The following is a 17,701-nucleotide window of genomic DNA, read 5'->3' on the forward strand; positions in this document are numbered from 1 at the left end:
ATATATTTGTATTGGAAGATAATAGTGGAGAGTTTAAGAACCATTTAGACATTGGGTAAATGTCATTTCAAAACAAATGCTTTTATTTCTGGTTGAATAAAATCCCAATATTCAAATGTGATTTGTCTAATGGATGACATGTAAATTCCTGAATATATGAGAGCAAATGAACATGTTTTATCAATATGTTTGTTCTCTGACTTACCTCAGGTAATATTACCATGGGATCTTTCGTTTATTATGGTCCCCAACATACCTTGAGGAAAGTTTCCATAGTTGGTGAGTTTGAGAAAGGCTTCTTACTATATTCCCAGAGGTCCTGTAAGGAGACAAAAAAATCTGCTTAGATCATTTAACTCATGCTTTAAAAAATGATTGGACCACAATAACCATTCTTCCATTTAAAATTTAGTTGACACATTAATTTTTTATTAATGCCTATATTTATAGGTAACAGTGTGATCTTTTAATATTCATTAATAATAGTAATTGTAAACCTTTTGTGTTCAAGAGACTCATTTAATAGCTTGTTGAAACAAATATTGGTAAATATCACCTTATTACCCTGTCTTAAACTCCTTAATCAATACTTTTAAATGAATGGGTCATTTATTCCAACGTCTTCTTTGGTACACTTTTCAAGCATTTCACTGACTTGAGTCAGAGGGATTTATACATGGATATCTCATTCTCACATTTTAAAATGCATTTCTTCTTTTCTTTTCTTTCTTTTTTTTTTTCGAGACAGGGTTTCTCTGTGGCTTTGGAGGCTGTTCTGGAACTCACTCTGTGGTGGACCAGGCTGGCCTTGAACTCATAGAGATTCACCTGCCTCTGCCTCCAGAGCGCCGTGATTAAAGGCGTGCCCCACAACTGCCTGGCTTAAATGCATTTCTTATATGAACTTCTTTGAACTAATAACTCAGTTAAAATTTTGACGCAAGAGAAGGCCAGTCCAGAAAGGGTGTAAAATTATATTTTTGAAACGTACTCTAGTTAGTGTCTTAGGACGGTAATTTTGAGTCTCTTGTTCAGAAAATTATGAAAGGGTCTTCAGTGGAGCGTCAGGCATCTCAGAGAAACAGTGGGTTTGGTCCTTTTCAAAGATGGGAGATGCGGTCTGCCGTTAGCCCTTCAATTACTGGGTGCAGGTGTCCGATGACGAAGCACTGGCTCAGAGCTCCCAGTCTTGTAAGTTTTCCATTTGCTTGAGGCGTCTCAGACAGGCGTTTCGTGGTCAGATTTAATCTGAAATTCATTTCTGCTATTTTCACCAAGAGTAAAATTCTGCAAGTATTGACTCTGGTTTTGTGAAGCACAGATGCTGAGCTGACAATGCTTACCATGTGGCCAAAGCTTCTTCCAACTACTGGAGACTACCAAAATACTTCAAAACAAAAAGTGTGTGTGGTGTCTGTGTGTTGTGCGTGGGATGGCAGCAGGGTGGTAGGGATGGAGAATGCCCACTGTAAATGTACTTAATAGGCTAGAAAATACTCTTGTCTTGTGCCTCCGGGAAAAATAAAATAAGAAAAACCGTCATCTTTTTCAAGAAGTCATTGAGTACTATTTTCTTCTCTTTGCAGAGCTGTAAAGTAGGCTGTGAAATGGGTTGGTGGTGAAAGATGAGCTGGTAGCAATTATTTCCCCAGATCCTCGCTGACTTGGATATGGGTAACTTTTCTTAGCTGAGGACAATCTAACTGAAAATGCAGATTCAATGACTAATGCCTTGGGTGTGTCAAAATGGCAGGCAGCAGTGTTTGCAACTCATCTCTCTATTTAGCCCTTCCCTCTGTGTCCAGATTTATGTTGGTTTCCTCCCTACTCATCAATCTAAGTTCTTTCAGAGGGAAATGCAGATTCTCCTGAGACTACCTACATGAATATCCACAAAGGAGTTTTGGTCAGTTAGAGGGTTTAACAGGGAGATGAGTGCTACAGAATTCTGCCCAGCTGTGTAGTCACAATTAAAGGAATAGTCAGTCACACTAACAAAATAGTTATGCAAAGAAAATGATTACCGAACTTGACACTGTTTAGAAGAATAATATTCCATTGTTTCTTTCTCAAGTCCGTATTGTGCCTGTATGCATTAAATTTCAAAGAAACAGAAAAAAATCCTCCAATTGGAAAGTGGTTGTTGGGAACTGGGTATGACATAATTATCATTATTTTAAATAACAAGATCCTTTCTTAAAGAAAATATAGCGTGGTGTCTGACATTTAATACCCATGGAGGTTACTTTTTAGAAATGTCTGTATACAAATTTGTATTAATCAATCACCACAGCACTGATACAAATTAGAAAGTGGTAAATATATCTTTATATTGTTTTCTGCTGAAGAAAACAGTAAGAGCGATGCATATGACATATACATGCCATTTCCCTCTCATTTACAAGAGTAGGCAGGTGTTCCTGGAGCTTGCCATATCCCTGTGAGAAGTCTACGTCAGACTCTGAGCCCAGAACAGGGAACACTGGGTTTTAACATAAACATGAAAACAAAACCAAATTGCCCTGTGTCAGGTTTGAGTCCTTCCTCTCCCATAACTCCATATCTTCTATTTGTTCTTGCCTTTTTGTTTGTTTTTCCAGACAGGGTCTCCCTGTATTGCTTTGTTCTTGTTTTCTTAATACACACTTCCAGACATTTGCACCCCAGGGACTCAGTGCCACCTCAGTTCTGTCTCCTTAGCCTCTCTCAGACAAGTTAGAAGTCTTGTCTCCTAAGGAAATAACTTTTGCACCACTCTTCTTGTCACATTCCTTTCCTCTTTTGGAGGGCTCTTCTAACCTGTAATTGATACAGCCTTTAGTGTAAGATGGCTATAATAAGAAAATACTTTAAGTATTTTATTAACCACTAATTCAACATGCCATTTGATTCTCATGAAAATATCATTATTCCAGAAAGAAATTATGGCTGAGAGAAACTAAGTTGTCCATGGTTCACACTAACAGTAGACAGAGGCAAGACTTGAACCTTCAATAGCCTGAAAACGACCTTTTCTTTCTCAGCATTACACTTTATGCTACATTAAGCCATTCCCACGGTGGTGTTCATTATGCAAATTCTGCATGTGCCAACGTTCTCAAAATTGCCAGTTTGGGAAGACAAAAATTTGTCTTTGCACGACTTGTTCTGTGAAGAAAAACACTAAGAAAAATCCCCATGACCCAGGTTTTATAACTGGCTGTTAATTAAACCCATCTATAAAGCAAAAGTGTTCAGCCATGCGGGAGACACGATGAATGGATTGATTTGTAGGTCGGGTGAATACAAGCATTAAGTCTTTAATTAACTGTGGTTGTTTAATTTGGTTAGCTAAAGCACCATATGAATGAAGTCACATTGTGAACCCTGTTCCTGTGTGGGCCTGTCTGTTTAATCATGCTTGCACCCTTAACCTCCAGTCGCCCCTTGCTAACTAACACACATTATTAACTGAAAGCCAAGGATGGCGTGAGTGGAAAAGTGCAAATCCCTCTTCATGCTTGGAAAGAATTACCCAACATGAACATCCTATTGATGCTGGTGGGGAAATAGGACACATTAATTAATCTGTTTTCATTTCTCCCGAAAATTTTCATTATATGGTAGAATGGCATGAATTGTGCACACCTGAATCTCTTCTATAACATCACTTTAATAAAACTTTTAACAAATTAAACATTGAGGTACAGTCAGTTTACAGAACAATAGTAAAAAAACTTGTTGGTAGCCTTAGTTTTAAAGAATAGATGTTCACTGATCTAGCTATGAATTATGAATAGTAATTACTTGAACATTTTTCTCTGGGGTCTTCACCTTTCTTCTTCTACTTAATAATGACTGCTTTTCATTTGGGGTCAGTGATAGTCATCTAAGGCATTATGTTCAAATGCCTGAAGCAGGGCTGCTATAGTTGGAGAAAAAAAAGGAATCTCAAGTTAATTTTCATCAGATTATTTTTCTTCTTTTCTCATTAAAGTAATGAACAGTCCCCATAAATGAACCACTATCATTTTTTAGATTCTATAATTCAAAGCATATTTAAGTCCTATTTATGATATTGCTATTCTAATATTAAATTCTGCTCGATTACTTTAGAAGAATTAGCTACATAATAAATTGTAGGGAAATGCACATATTAATTAATTTAATGTATATTTATTGAACCTCTATCAGACAAACAGACATTTGTAATATGTATATATATTCATAATAAATATTTACATGATTAAACATTTATACTGAGGAATACAATTGGGAGTAAAACCAGGATTTAACCATTTCCCAATGGAGGTTTAAAATATTGTGGGCATGATAGCTATAGATCAAATCATACTTTTTAAACATCTTATTCATTTATTTTATTTTTGTATATGTGTGTATGCATGTATAAGTTTATATACACCATGGGCATGCATGTTCCCAAGGAGGCCAGAGGGCATCATCTTCTTTGGAACTGGAGTTATAGGTGATTGTGAGCTCCTCTATGCCTGTGCTGTGAACCTAACATGGGTTGGGTCTTCTGTAACAGCAGTAAACACACTTTACACCCAAAGCATCTTTCTAGCCCCCTGTTCAAGAATACATTCCACACAAATACTTATTGATTACTCAATGTACCAGGCAGAGAGATAGACGACAACAAATTCCCTATGTGCATTGATATTTACTCCTGTGGGGCTTTTTAACAAAGAGAAAATAAAAGTATAGAAAGTGTATATAAAAATAAATGCTACAGTGTGAAGTGAGACAAGAGGATGCTCAGAGATGGGTGTTTTCAACAGGTGCAACTTTAAATGAGGTGGGCAGTGAGGCTCCACTGAAAATGTGTGCAAAGAACATGAGGAGTTAAGGGTAAGAGCCGTACATTTACTAGTGACAGAGAAGAGAAGAGGTACCCTTCTAAGGCAGGAGCATACCTGGTATGTTCTAGCGGGTTCACACAGGCCAAGTAAATGATTGAAGAATGAATGAAGAGCAACTAGTATGAGAAAAACCTGGGCATGGAAAACGAGGCCAGGGCAGGGAGAGATTCATGGGGACAAGAAGAGAGACACAGGAATTTCCCATACACGTTCAATGGTTCTTATCTCTTGGTTTACATTTTTTAAAGATTTCTAATATTTTTATTACTTTAATTTTAAATAGCTTGCTTCACATGTCAATCCCAGTTCCCCCTCCCTCCCCTCCTCCTGCACCCCCCCATCCCTCCAGCCTCCCACCATATCCCCACTTCCTTCCATATAGGGGATATCCAGAGTCTGTCATTTCACTCAGGGCAGGGTCCAGGCCCTCCCCTAACAGTCCAGGCTGAGAGGTCATCCCTCTTTGTGTTATGGACACATGAAGTCCATTGTATGCCAGGGATAAATTCTGAGGCCTCCTCACTGACTCTCATATTCAGGGGGTCTGAATCAGTCCCATGCTGGCCTCCCAGCTGTCAGTCTGGGGTCCAAGAGCACCCTCTTGTTCAGATCAGCTGTCTCTTCTGGTTTCGCCAGCCCATTCTTTGCCCATTTGCTCATCACTCCTCTCTTTCTGTCACTGGGTCCATAGGTTCAGTTCAGTGTTTAGCTGTGGGTGTTTGCCTCTGCTTCCATCAGTCACTGGAAGAAGGTTCTAGGATGGCATATAAGGTAGAGGTCAAGTTCATTATCAGGAATGGGCATTTAAGGTGGTCTCTCCACTATTGCTTAGCTTGCCAGTTGGTGCCATCCTTATAGATCGCTAGAGGTCTCACTGGTGCCAGATCTCTCTCCAAACATATGACTCCCTCTATTGTGGTATTTCTCATCCTGTTCTTCCCCTATTCTACCCCCCACTCAACCTTCCTGTTCCTCCATGACCTACTCTCTCCTCCTCTTCTCCCCCTCTCTTCTTCCCAGCTCCCACTCCCCCACACCCCTCGCCGTGTTCCCAGTCTGCTCAGGAGATCTTGTCTCATTCCTCTTCTCTGGGGTACTTTGCATATCTCTCGTAGTCTTTGTTTTTCTATATAAAGTTAATTATTGTTCTTTCAAGATCTGTGAAGAATTATGCCAGAATTTTGAAAGGGATTGCATTGAATTTTCAGATTTCTTTTGGCAAGATTGCCATTTTTATTATGTTGATTCTAGCAATCCAGGAGCATGAGAGATCTTTCCATTTTCTGGTATCCTCTTTGATTTCTTTCTTTAGAGACTCAAAGTTCTTGATATACAGGTCTTTCACTTCTTTGGTTAATGTTATCCCTAGATATTTGATGCTGTTTATGGCTATTGTAAAGGGTGATGTTTCTCTAATTTCTTTCTCAGCCACTTTATCATCTGTATATAATAGGGCTATTGATTTTTTTGAGTTAACCGTGTATCCTGCCACTTTGCTGAAGGTGTTTATCAGCTCTAAGAATTCCCTTGCAGAGTTTTTTCAGGTCACTTATGTAAACTATCATATCATTTGCAAATAGCGAAAGCTTGACTTCTTTTCCTGTTTGTATCCCCTTGATCTCCTTTTGTTGTCTTTTTGTTCTAGCTAGAACTTCAAGTACAATATTGAGGAGATATGGAGAGAGTGGACAGCCTTGTCTTGTTCCTGATTTTAGAGGAATTGTGTTGAGTTTCTCTCCATTTAGTTTGATGTTAGCTGTTATTTTACTGTATATTGCTTTTATTATATTCAGGTATGTTCCTGTTATCTCTGATCTCTCTATGACCTTTATCATGAAGGGGTGCTGGATTTTTTTCAAAGGTTTTTTCAGCATCTAGTGAGATGATCATGGTTTTTTTTCTCAGTTTGTTTATATGGTGGATTACATTGATATATTTTCTAATGCTGAACTATCCCTCCATTCCTGGGATGAAGCCTACTTGATCACGTTGGATGATTTTTTTCTGATGTCTTCTTGTACCCGATTTGCTAGTATTTTATTGAGTATTTTTGCATCAATTTTCATGATGGAAATTGGTCTATAGTTTTCTTTCTTAGTTGTGTCTTTGTGTGGCTTGGGCATTATAGCCTCGCAAAAAGAGTTTGGCAGAGAGCCTCCTGCTTCTATTATGTGGAACACTTTGAGGAGTATTGGAATTAGCTCTTCGAATTTGTGGTAGAATTCTGCACTGAAGCCATCTGGGCCTGGGCTCTTTTTGGTTGGGCGACTTTTGATGACTGCTTCTATTTCATTAAGGGTTATAGGTCTGTGTAGATTGTTTATCTGTTCTTGATATTGTTTTGGCAAGTGATATCTATCCAGGAAATTGTCCATTTCCTTTAAATTTTCGAATTTTGTGGAGTACAAGTTTTCAAAGTATGCCCTGATGATTCTCTGGATTTCCTCAGTGTCCATTGTTATGTCTACCTTTTCATTTCTGATTTTGTTAATTAGCATGCTCTCTCTCTGCCTTTTGGTTAGTTTAGAAAAAAGGTTTGTCTATCTTGTTGATTTTCTCAAAGAACCAACTCTTTGTTTCATTGATTCTTTGCAATGTTTTCCTGGTTTCTACTTGATTGATTTCAGTGCTCAATTTGACTATGTCCTGGCATCTACTCCTCCTGGGTGAGTTTGCTTCTTTTTGTGCTAGAGCATTCAGTTGTTCTATTAATTCTCTAGTGTGACTGTTCTCCAGTTTCTACATGTGGTCACTTAATACTATGATCTTTCCTCTCAGCACTGCTTTCAGAGTGTCCCATAAGTTTGGCTATGTTGTGTCTTCATTCTCATTGAATTCTAGGAAGTCTTTATTTTCCTTTTTTATTTCTTCCTTTACCCATGGATGGTGCAATTGTGAGTTGTTCAATTTCCATGAGTTTGTAGGGTTTCTGTGATTTGTGTTATTGTTGAATTCTAATTTTTTTTTGGTTTTTATGAGACAGGGTTTCTCTGTATTGTTTTGGAGGCTATCGGTCCAGCCCGGCCTTGAACTCACAGAGATCCGCCTGCCTCTGCCTCCCGAGTGCTGGGATTAAAGGCGTGCACCACCACCGCCTGGCTGAATTCTAATTTTAATGCATGGTGGTCTGATAAGATACATGGGGTTATTCCAATTTTTTTGTATTTGTGGAGGTTTGCTATGTTTCTTATTATGTGGTCATTTTAGACAAGGTTCCATGTGGCGCCATAAAGAAGATATATCACTTTGTGTTTGGGTGGAATGTTCTAAGTATGTCTGTTAAACCCAGTTGGGTCATAACTTCGATTAGTTCTTTTGTTTCTTTGTTAAGTGTCTGTCTGGACGTCTTGTCTAGTGGTGAGAGCAAAGTGTTGAAGTCTCCTTCTTCTAGTGTGTCAGATTTTATGTGCGATTTGAGCTTTAGCAATGTTTCTTTCATGGATGTGGGTGCCTTTGTATTTGGGACATAGATGTTCAAAATTGAGACTTCATTTTGTTGGACTTTTCTTTTGATGACTATGAAATGTCCTTCTTCATCTCTTTTGATTGATTTTAATCTGAAGTCTAATTTGTTAGTTATCAGAATTGCTACACCAGCTTATTTCTTGGGTCCATTTGATTGGAAAATCTTTTCCCAACCCTTTACTCTGAGGTAACGTCTGTCTTTGACATTGAGATATGTTTCTTGTATGCAGCAGAAGGATGGGTTCTGTCTCCGTATCCATTCTGCTAGTCTGTGTCTTTTTATAGACAAGCTGAGACCATTGAGATTGAGGGATATTAATGACCATTGATTGATGATTCTTGTTTGTTTTTGATTTATTGGTATTAGTGTTATTGTGTGTGGATTTTCCTCCCTTTTTCTTTTGGTGTTTGGTAAAGTGAGATTATCTATTGTCTATGTATTTGTGAGTGTAGTTATCTTTGTTGGGTCTAGGTTTTCCTTCTAGCACTTTCTGTAGGACTGGATTCATGGATATGTATTGTTTAAATCTGGCTATGTTGTGGAATATTTTGTTTTCTCCATTATGTTTATTGAAAACTTTGCTGGATATAGTAGTTTTGTTCCCTTAGCATTTATAGGACATCTGTCCATGATCTTCTGGTTTTCATATTTTCCATTGAGAAGTCATGTGTAATTCGGATAGGTCTGCCTTTATATGTTATTTGGCCTTTTTCTTTAGCCACTCTTAATATTTTCTCTTTATTCTGTAGGTTTGATGTTTTGATTACTATGTGGTGAGGCAACTTCTTTTTCTGGTCCAGCCTATTTGGTGTTGTGTAAGATTCTTGTATTTTCATAGGCATATCCTTCTTTAGGTTAGGAAAGTTTTCTTCTATGATTTTGTTGAATACGTTTTCTGTACCTTTGAGCTGTATTTCTTCTCCTTCTTCTATACCTATTATTCTCAGGTTTGGCTTCTTCACAGTGTCCCATATTTCCTGGATATTTTGTGTTAGGGATTTGTTGGTTTTGAAATTTTCTTTGGTTGATGACTATATATCCTCTAATGAATCTTCAACACCTGAGATTCTCTCTTCTACCTCTTGTATTGTATTGATGATACTTACATCTCTAGTTCCTGATCATTTACCCAGCTCTTCTATTTCCAGCATCCCCTCATTCTGTGTTTTCTTTATTGTTTCTATTTCAGCTTTCAATCCTTCAACTGTTTGAGTTGTTTCCTTCATTTATTTTGGTTGTTTTTTTCTTGGTACTCTTTAGATTATTTGAGAGATTTGTTTATTTCTTGAATTTTTTGGTTCATCTTTTCCTCCATTTCATGTATTTTTTGTTTTTTTTCTTCTCTTTCTTTAAGGTATTTCCTTAAATAGTAATGTTTAAGGTCTCTCTCTTAATGCTTCATCTATGTTGTGCTTTTCAGGTCTTGCTGGCCTTGGGTCTCTAGATTCTAGTTGAGTCATGTTGGTCTTTCTATTGCTGAGTGAGTTCTTATTCTGTTTTCTTCCCATCTCTTCTTCCAGTGGGTGCAGTTGGGGTCTTTCTGTCTTTTCTGGTTTCCTTCTTTCCTGAAGCTGAAGCTAGGCACATCAGACGGTGGTGTCTTTCCTGTGTGGGCTGGTCCTCTTGATGCCAGGAGCAGCCCCGATTGAGGGAGTGGGGGAGGTGTCTCAGGAGGACCCAAGGTCACCTGGGGCTGAGCGCCAGGGGAGAGCTGGGGGTTGGGTCTGTGAGGACTGAAGTCTTTCCTGTGTGGGAAGGTCCTCTCAATGCCCAGAGCAGCCTCCAGAAAATTTTGGGAGTGGGTGATGGGTGGGGAAGGAGTCGCTAGGAGGACCCAAGCTCACCTGAAGTTGGGCATGCCTGAGAGTGGGGTCTGGAAAGACTGATGTATTTCCTGTGTGGGCAGGTTCTCTGGATGCCAAGAACAGGCCATCGGAAGATTGAGAGAGTGGGTGATGGGCGGGAGAGGGATCCCAGAAGGACCCAACCTCACCTGAAGCTGGGCATGCTTGGTTCATATTTTTATAAGCTCACTCTGACTGTTGTATTGAAACTAGACTTCTGGGGTTGGAGAGATGGACCAGTGGTTAAGAGCACTGTGTACTCTTTCCACAGACATGTGTTTGATTCCAAGCACCACATGGTGGCTCACAACCACCTGTAATTTAAGTTTCAGGAAATATGATGCCTTCACCAGGCATGCAGTTGGTACACAGACACACATGCAGGCAAAACATCAATGCACATAAAATTAAAAATAATAAACACAGGCTACAGATGAAAAGATGAACAAGGATTACGTCTTTGATCCAGGACAGATATAATGGAGGACTGGACCAGGAAGTGGGAGAGGGTTGGAGATGATGGAATAGTTTTAATGTAGATTATAATGCATATTCCCAATAAGTGGAACAATATAATTGATCTCATATACAGGTAGAGGTCTGAAGCTTTTGTAACAATAGCATTTTCCAATATATGAATGTCTTTCTTGAGTTGATCTTGTAACCTGCCACTTTGCTGAAGGTGTTAATCAGCTGTAAGAGTTCCCTGGTAGAGTTCTTTGGGTCATTGATGTAAACTATCATATCGTCTGCAAACAGTGAAAGTTTGACTTCTTCCTTCCCAATTTGTATCCCCTTGATCCCCCTTTGTTGTCGTATGGCTATAGCTAGAACTTCAAGTACCATGTTGAAAAGGTATGGAGAGAGTGGACAGCCTTGTTTTGTTCCTGATTTTAGAGGAATTGCGTTGAGTTTCTGTCCATTTAGTTTGATGTTGGCTGTTGGTTTACTGTATATGGCTTCAGAAATTCTTTAAAATGATCAGTAGATGACGTACATTTTAAAATTTCACTGAAAGTCATCCAATGCCTCTGACTCTATGTGAATTATGAACCTTACAATGAGTTAAAAGGACAACTCAGTGCACTGAAGGCTGTCCAATAAGGCAGCCACCAGCCATATGTGGATTTACTGTACACTGGATTTCAAAGCTTAGTTGGTAAAAACAAATGAAATGAAAATGTATTATTGAGGTGGTTGGAATGAGAATAGCTTCCATAGGCTCATGGGAATGCCTGGTCCCTAGTGGGTGGAACTGTTTGAGAGGGATTAAGAGGTGTGGACTTGGAAGAGGTGTGGCACTAAGGGTGGGCTTGGCGGTTTCTAAAAACCGATGCCATTTCCACTGTGATTTGTGCTCTCAGATGTTCTTCCTGCCATGTGTTAACTCTGCTATCATGGACTATAATCCTCTGAAACATCCGATCAAACACTTTTGAAAAAATCGTGTACTTATGTACTCTTTCCAGAAAAGCTACTCTGTAGAAGCATATATATTTTCATTTAGCAAATAAATATAAATATTTAGTTTAAATACTTGTCTTTTATTAGTATTATATACAGTACAAGAAATATGTATATATATACTACATATGTTGCAGTAGTTAAATGAATTAAAAAAATTAAATAGTGTGTAGAAATTTTGTGCCAAGACTGAATATATAAACAGATAGTTGACCTGGTCTTGGAAAGTACAGGCAGTCTTAGTTTTGGAGCTGAATATGTGTGAGAGTCAAGTAGCGTAAAAGGCAGGGTGGTAGACACTCAGGTTGAAGAACAAATGCAGTCAGGTTTGTTATTTAAAGGTAAATGACCTACATAAGGCACAGGATAGGCATTTTTTAAAAAGTTAAAATAAAAAAATTAAAAAGAAAAATGGCAGCAAAAACACCAGTGTGATTGGAAGAGAGGGGTAAGGAGCCAAATATGTCCTCCTGGAGCAGGCCTTATACTATCTGTGTGGATCAAATCTGCTCTCCTGGAGCAGGTCCTCACACATCTATCTGTGTGGATCAAATCTGCTCTCCTGGAGCAGGCCTTATACTATCTGTGTGGATCAAATCTGCTCTCCTGGAGCAGGCCTTATACTATCTGTGTGGATCAAATCTGCTCTCCTGGAGCAGGCCTTATACTATCATCTGTGTGGATCAAATCTGCTCTCCTGGAGCAGGTCCTCACACATCTATCTGTGTGGATCAAATCTGCTTTCCTGGAGCAGATGCTCACCCTATCTGTGTGGATCAGTTTTGTTTTGCAGACAAGGGGAGTGAGGGACAAGTTAAAAGTTCCCACCACATCACACATTTAGCAAGATGGCATCACAACATTGGATTAGCAAATGCCAAAAAATAGCTCTGCAACATTTTATGATGTCTTTATTGCCAACAAAGGGACATTTATGAAAAATGTAATTTCTGATTTTCAGTTTGGGGTTTCTAGTTTTTAATAATTGTCCTATTTGACTGCAGGACCAGATGCAGCTGTTTGTATATGGTGGGAAGGAGCATCAGACTTAATAGATGGTCAGGCACTAACACTCAGAATGCCTAGCCTGCTTTTTTATGAGGAAAAGTTGCTTGGGACTGGACTCCATTCTTTTTTAAAATTAGTTAATTAATTTTAAAATTTCATTTTACATTCCAACTAATGTCCATACATGGTTAAGTATTGAATTTGTATAAAGCCAATTAAAAACTGTGAGTTGTTTCCTAAAAGAAAATCATATAAATTGAAGGCTTCCATAGATTCATGGAAATTCTAAAGAAATAAATTAGGAAAATGGCCAGAAACACACAGAACCAAGCAAGGATATGATCCTAGGAGCAGTATCTATTTTGCCAAATACTGGAGTCATTTCCAGTGGCCACAGAAAGCAACCAGCTCTGCAGTGTTCCTTAGAGAAGCTCACTGTCAAGGCACAGAACATCTAGTTATCAGCAGGCATTGTACTTTCAAGTTGGGTCAAGGCTATGAGTCACCAACGCAGAGCCAACAATCCTGAAGCTTAGCTGTTGAGAAAGGCAATGGCTACCTCCTTGGTTTTCTAATCCTTCTGGGATGATTCAGAAAGAAGTGCAGCTATAAAACCCAAATGACAAGCATCTCTTATAGAAGATGTCTTTTCTTTGAGTAAATATTTAAAGACCAGACACGTAAACCAATACCCTTTTCTCATATTTTATGCAACTACATTTAAAATAAAATGCCAAGCCTTTACTCCCAGCACTCGGGAGGCAGAGGCAGTCGGATCTCTGTGAGTTCGAGGCCAGGCTGGACTGACAGCCTCCAAAACAATACAGAGAAACTCTGTCTCGTAAAACCAAAAAAACTAAAAACTAAAAACTAAAAAATAAAAAAAATAAAATGCCTAAATCTATGAGTCTATGAATTGAACATGTATATTTTATGCTTACATTACATTGTAATGTTTGCCTACTTATTTGGTCAATGGTAAGAATTTTTCAAAATTAACATCTAAAACTGCCTATATGAAAGATTTGCTATCTTTAGATGAAATTGTTTTTGAGATATTATTTTAATATCAGAGAAGTTAGAAAAAATTAAATGAGTGATTTCTTTTTCTTTTTTCTTTTGGTGTTTTGGGACAGGGTTTCTCTGTATATCAGCTCTGGCTGTACTGGAAATTGCTTTGTAGACCAGGCTGACCTCAAACTGCCTCTGTCTCCTGAGTTCTTTTGTACTAGTTACCTTTAATTGACAACTTCACAAAGCCTAAAGTCACCTGACAAGGGAGTCTCAATAGAGGGATGATTTCAATCAGTTTGGCCTGTGGGTGGGACTCTGGGGGTGTTTGATTGTTGGTTCCTGTGGGAAGGCCCAGCCCATGTGGGCCCAGTTTCCCTGGGCAGGTGGTGTTGGGTTGAGTAAGATAACTCCATAAGCCTGGGTATGTGAGTGAATCACCAAGCAGCAGTGTCCTTTGTTTTTCAGCTGTGCTTTCTTGGCTGTGAGTGAGTTTCCTGGTGAGAGGTGATGCTGTGTGGGACACAGACTATCCTGCCTGAGTTTGCACCTGGAATTCTCACAACGGTGATAGCAACCTGTAAGAGGAAATAAACTTTTTCTTCCCGTACGTTGTTTTTGGTCTTGTGGTTTGTCAAAGCAACACAAACTACAAGAATACTTATATCCAATATTTCCATTGATGAATTAAGTCAGCTTTTAAATGAAAACCGTAATTTATAAAATTTTTCTGTGTTATTTCTATGTCAAAATATAATACAAGGTTCAATTAGTCCATAATTTAATAATTAGACAAACTGATAATAACCTAGATTCAATTAAAAAACCCATCCTTCATCATCTTTGATAAAATTTTTGCTGGGTGTTGGTGGCTCATGCCTTTAATCCCAGCACTCAGGAGGCATAGGCAGAGGCAGAGGCAGGAGAATCTCTGTGAGTTCGAAGCCAGCCTGGTCTACAGAGTGAGTTCTAGGACAACCTCCAAAACAATACAGCGAAACCTTAGAAACCTTGTCTCAAAAAACCAAAAAAAAAAGATAAAATTTTTATTGCTTCAGCTATCATATCTGATGCTGAACAATGTGAGTGAGCTGATTATTGGATGGTGGTTTTGTTAGTTTTTGTTTTTTTTTCCTGTGAAGAGACACCATGACCACAGCAACTCTTATAAAGGGTAGCTTACAGTTTCAGAGATTTAGTCCATTATTATCATGGCAAGAAGCATGATACAGGCAGACATGGTGAAGAAGAATGAGCTGAGAATTTTACATCTTGTTCCATAGGCAGCAGCAACAGGAGACTACCACATTAGACCTAGCTTGAACATATAAGGCCTCAAAGCCCACCTTCACAGTGACACACTGTCTCCAACAAGGTCACACTTCCTAATAGTGGCACTCCCTATGGGTCAAGCATTAAAATACATGAGTTTATGAGGGTAATTCCTATTCAAACCACCATAGATTGTACTTATATATAGTTCATTATAAGAATTCAATTGACATTTAGTTTGAACATGTTTCAAAGCACAAAGTTGCAATTATTTTTGCTGTAACTGTAGTCACACATGTGTTTGTATATATATATATACAGATTCAATTCAGAAATGTAGGAAATATAGAAAAGAAATGAAAGCTAATCAGTTGTCTCTTCAGAAATAGCCACTGTTGACATTTAGTATATGGATTTCCAGTGCTTTTCTGTGACCATGTGAGCCTGTGGGAAGGTGTAACTGTGTAAACTTCTTTTTATTTTAAATTTATTTAGTGATAATGACTATGAGGTAAGAAAGTTGCCTTGGACTTTGAACACATTCAGAAGATACATTGTGCAGGATAACTTTTGAATTTTCTAAGATAATCTGTGGTTAACCTTCTTTGGTGTAAGAATATAGCTAAGAAATGTATCCCGCTGCTTTCTGACAAGACTCATCCTGCTTCGTGGTGATGTGTGCTCTCTGGGCTATTGCTATTGGAGGCCAAGATGCTTATTGTAATTAGTATGACAAAGATGCTTACATTGTTTATTTTTGCAATTAAAATACATTTATTTACAGGGTATGGTGATTCATACCTGTGATCACAACATTTGGGAGACTGAATCATTGCCAATTAATTCTAGGCCAGCTTCAGCAAAACAGCAAAAGTCTGCATCAGAGAGATAAGAACAAATAAACAAACAAGCCCTCACCTGCTTAAGAAATATAAGAAATATTTCCCAGCTGATTTTTATGTGTTCTGCTCTGTTGTCTAAAGGAGTTTGAGAGTCAGTTTTTTCCTCTCTCCAGTTATATATTTTAGAAGGAAGCTAGTGAGTAGAAAAATATGTATCAAAACTTTGTGATATTCAAAGTTCTAAGGGAATAGTAAATAAAGCTCAATGAACTTAGGGAAATACTTCATGCTTTAGGCAGTTTTTATATGGAATAAAAATCCTATCAAGGAGAGAATAGGACCACTTATGTTATGGTTCACACTGAAACTAGAAATGCTTCTGTGCTCTAAATGGTTCCCCGTCATCCTTTTGCTAGTCTGCAACATCTTCAGTGTTAGAATCACTAACGCATGTTGTCTGGAAGGAAATTTTGACTGATATTTTGTTAATAATTAAATGGTTACCTTTATAGCTTAGCACTTAAAGCACTTGTTAAGCAAACAAAAGGACTGGAGACCAGGTTCCACATACACTCCATCCTTGGAGGCTTGCCTGACACTCCATCCACATAAGAGGAATCCCGGAGGAAGCTGGGTAGTGAGAATAGGCCTGTCTGTGAGTAGGGTTTGATTAAGAGACTTACTTCAAAAAGAATAAGCTGGAGAGTGGTTGAAGAACATCCCTTATATCACATGCATGCAAACATTAATACACATGAAAAGAAAAAGAATTATTTTACTAATTATAGTAACAGGAGTCTTGTCAATAGATTGCTGTGAATCAGGATGGTGTAGGATGGGTGCTACTGGATGGAGGCCTTGAAGCTTAGTTGACCTGGACGGCATGAGGTAATATAGAAACCCTAAGAAGCCAGTGAGCACAGGAAGACAAAAGTGATGGAGAATCCACAATTGCATCTTCAAACTCACCCTGAATGTCTTGTTGGCATCACCTAGGGAGAGAGTTCCAGCAAAAAGTAATACCTGAAGTAAAGTCACCTCTACTGTCTGGTTGGATTCTGATCTTGGAAGGAGGAGGAATTTCAGATATGATCAGTAATACAATAGAACTCATCAGAGTCTGACCAATGTACAACCCTCATCGCTACTGAGGAACCCCAGAAATGGCAACCTCCCAGCTCTCATGAGCAACATCATTGACAGTCACAATGGGGAACTTTGAACTTGTGTATTGTAGATGTAACTTCTTTCCTGTCTGGTCCTGCTGCCCTTAAGCCCCAAATAAACACAGAGACTTTCATTAATTAGAAATTTTTTCGGCCCATGGCTCAGGCTTCTTATTGGCTAGTTTTCTCTTTATTATTAACACATTTCTATTAAACTATGTATTGCCACCAGGTTGTGGCTTATGCGTATTACTCTAGTATGTTGCTCTTTTGTCGGCTAGATGGCATCTGCCCAGCAGCTTCTCTTTGCCTTCCTCTTCCCAGAATTCTCATTTTGCAGCCCTGCATAGACTTCTTGCCTGGCTACTGGACAATCAGTGTTTTATTCATCAACCAGTAAGATATATATATATATATATACACATACAGAAAGACATCCCCCATCAGTGTATGCTTACTTTAATAATTCCCAGGTTCACTGCCAGAATAAAGGAAGATTCTTCTACTCAAGAGTTAATAGTTTACTTGTAACTCACAGTGCTATGTGAGTCTGTATTGTCAAGGGCATAGGGTCTATGGCCATCAGTCAGGTAGTCAGACTAAAGTACACTATCTTCCCTAGATCTCTTGAAATGTTGAGATTTACCATTTCATCCTTTTTTTTCATGGCCTTGGGAATTTTAAGGAAAGTTCAGGAAGCAAATATTTTACACACACACACACACACACACACACACACACACACACTGCACTACACTATTTATAG

This window comes from Mesocricetus auratus, unplaced genomic scaffold (assembly GCF_017639785.1).
Source record: "Mesocricetus auratus isolate SY011 unplaced genomic scaffold, BCM_Maur_2.0 Super-Scaffold_100691, whole genome shotgun sequence".
NCBI lineage: Eukaryota > Metazoa > Chordata > Mammalia > Rodentia > Cricetidae > Mesocricetus > Mesocricetus auratus.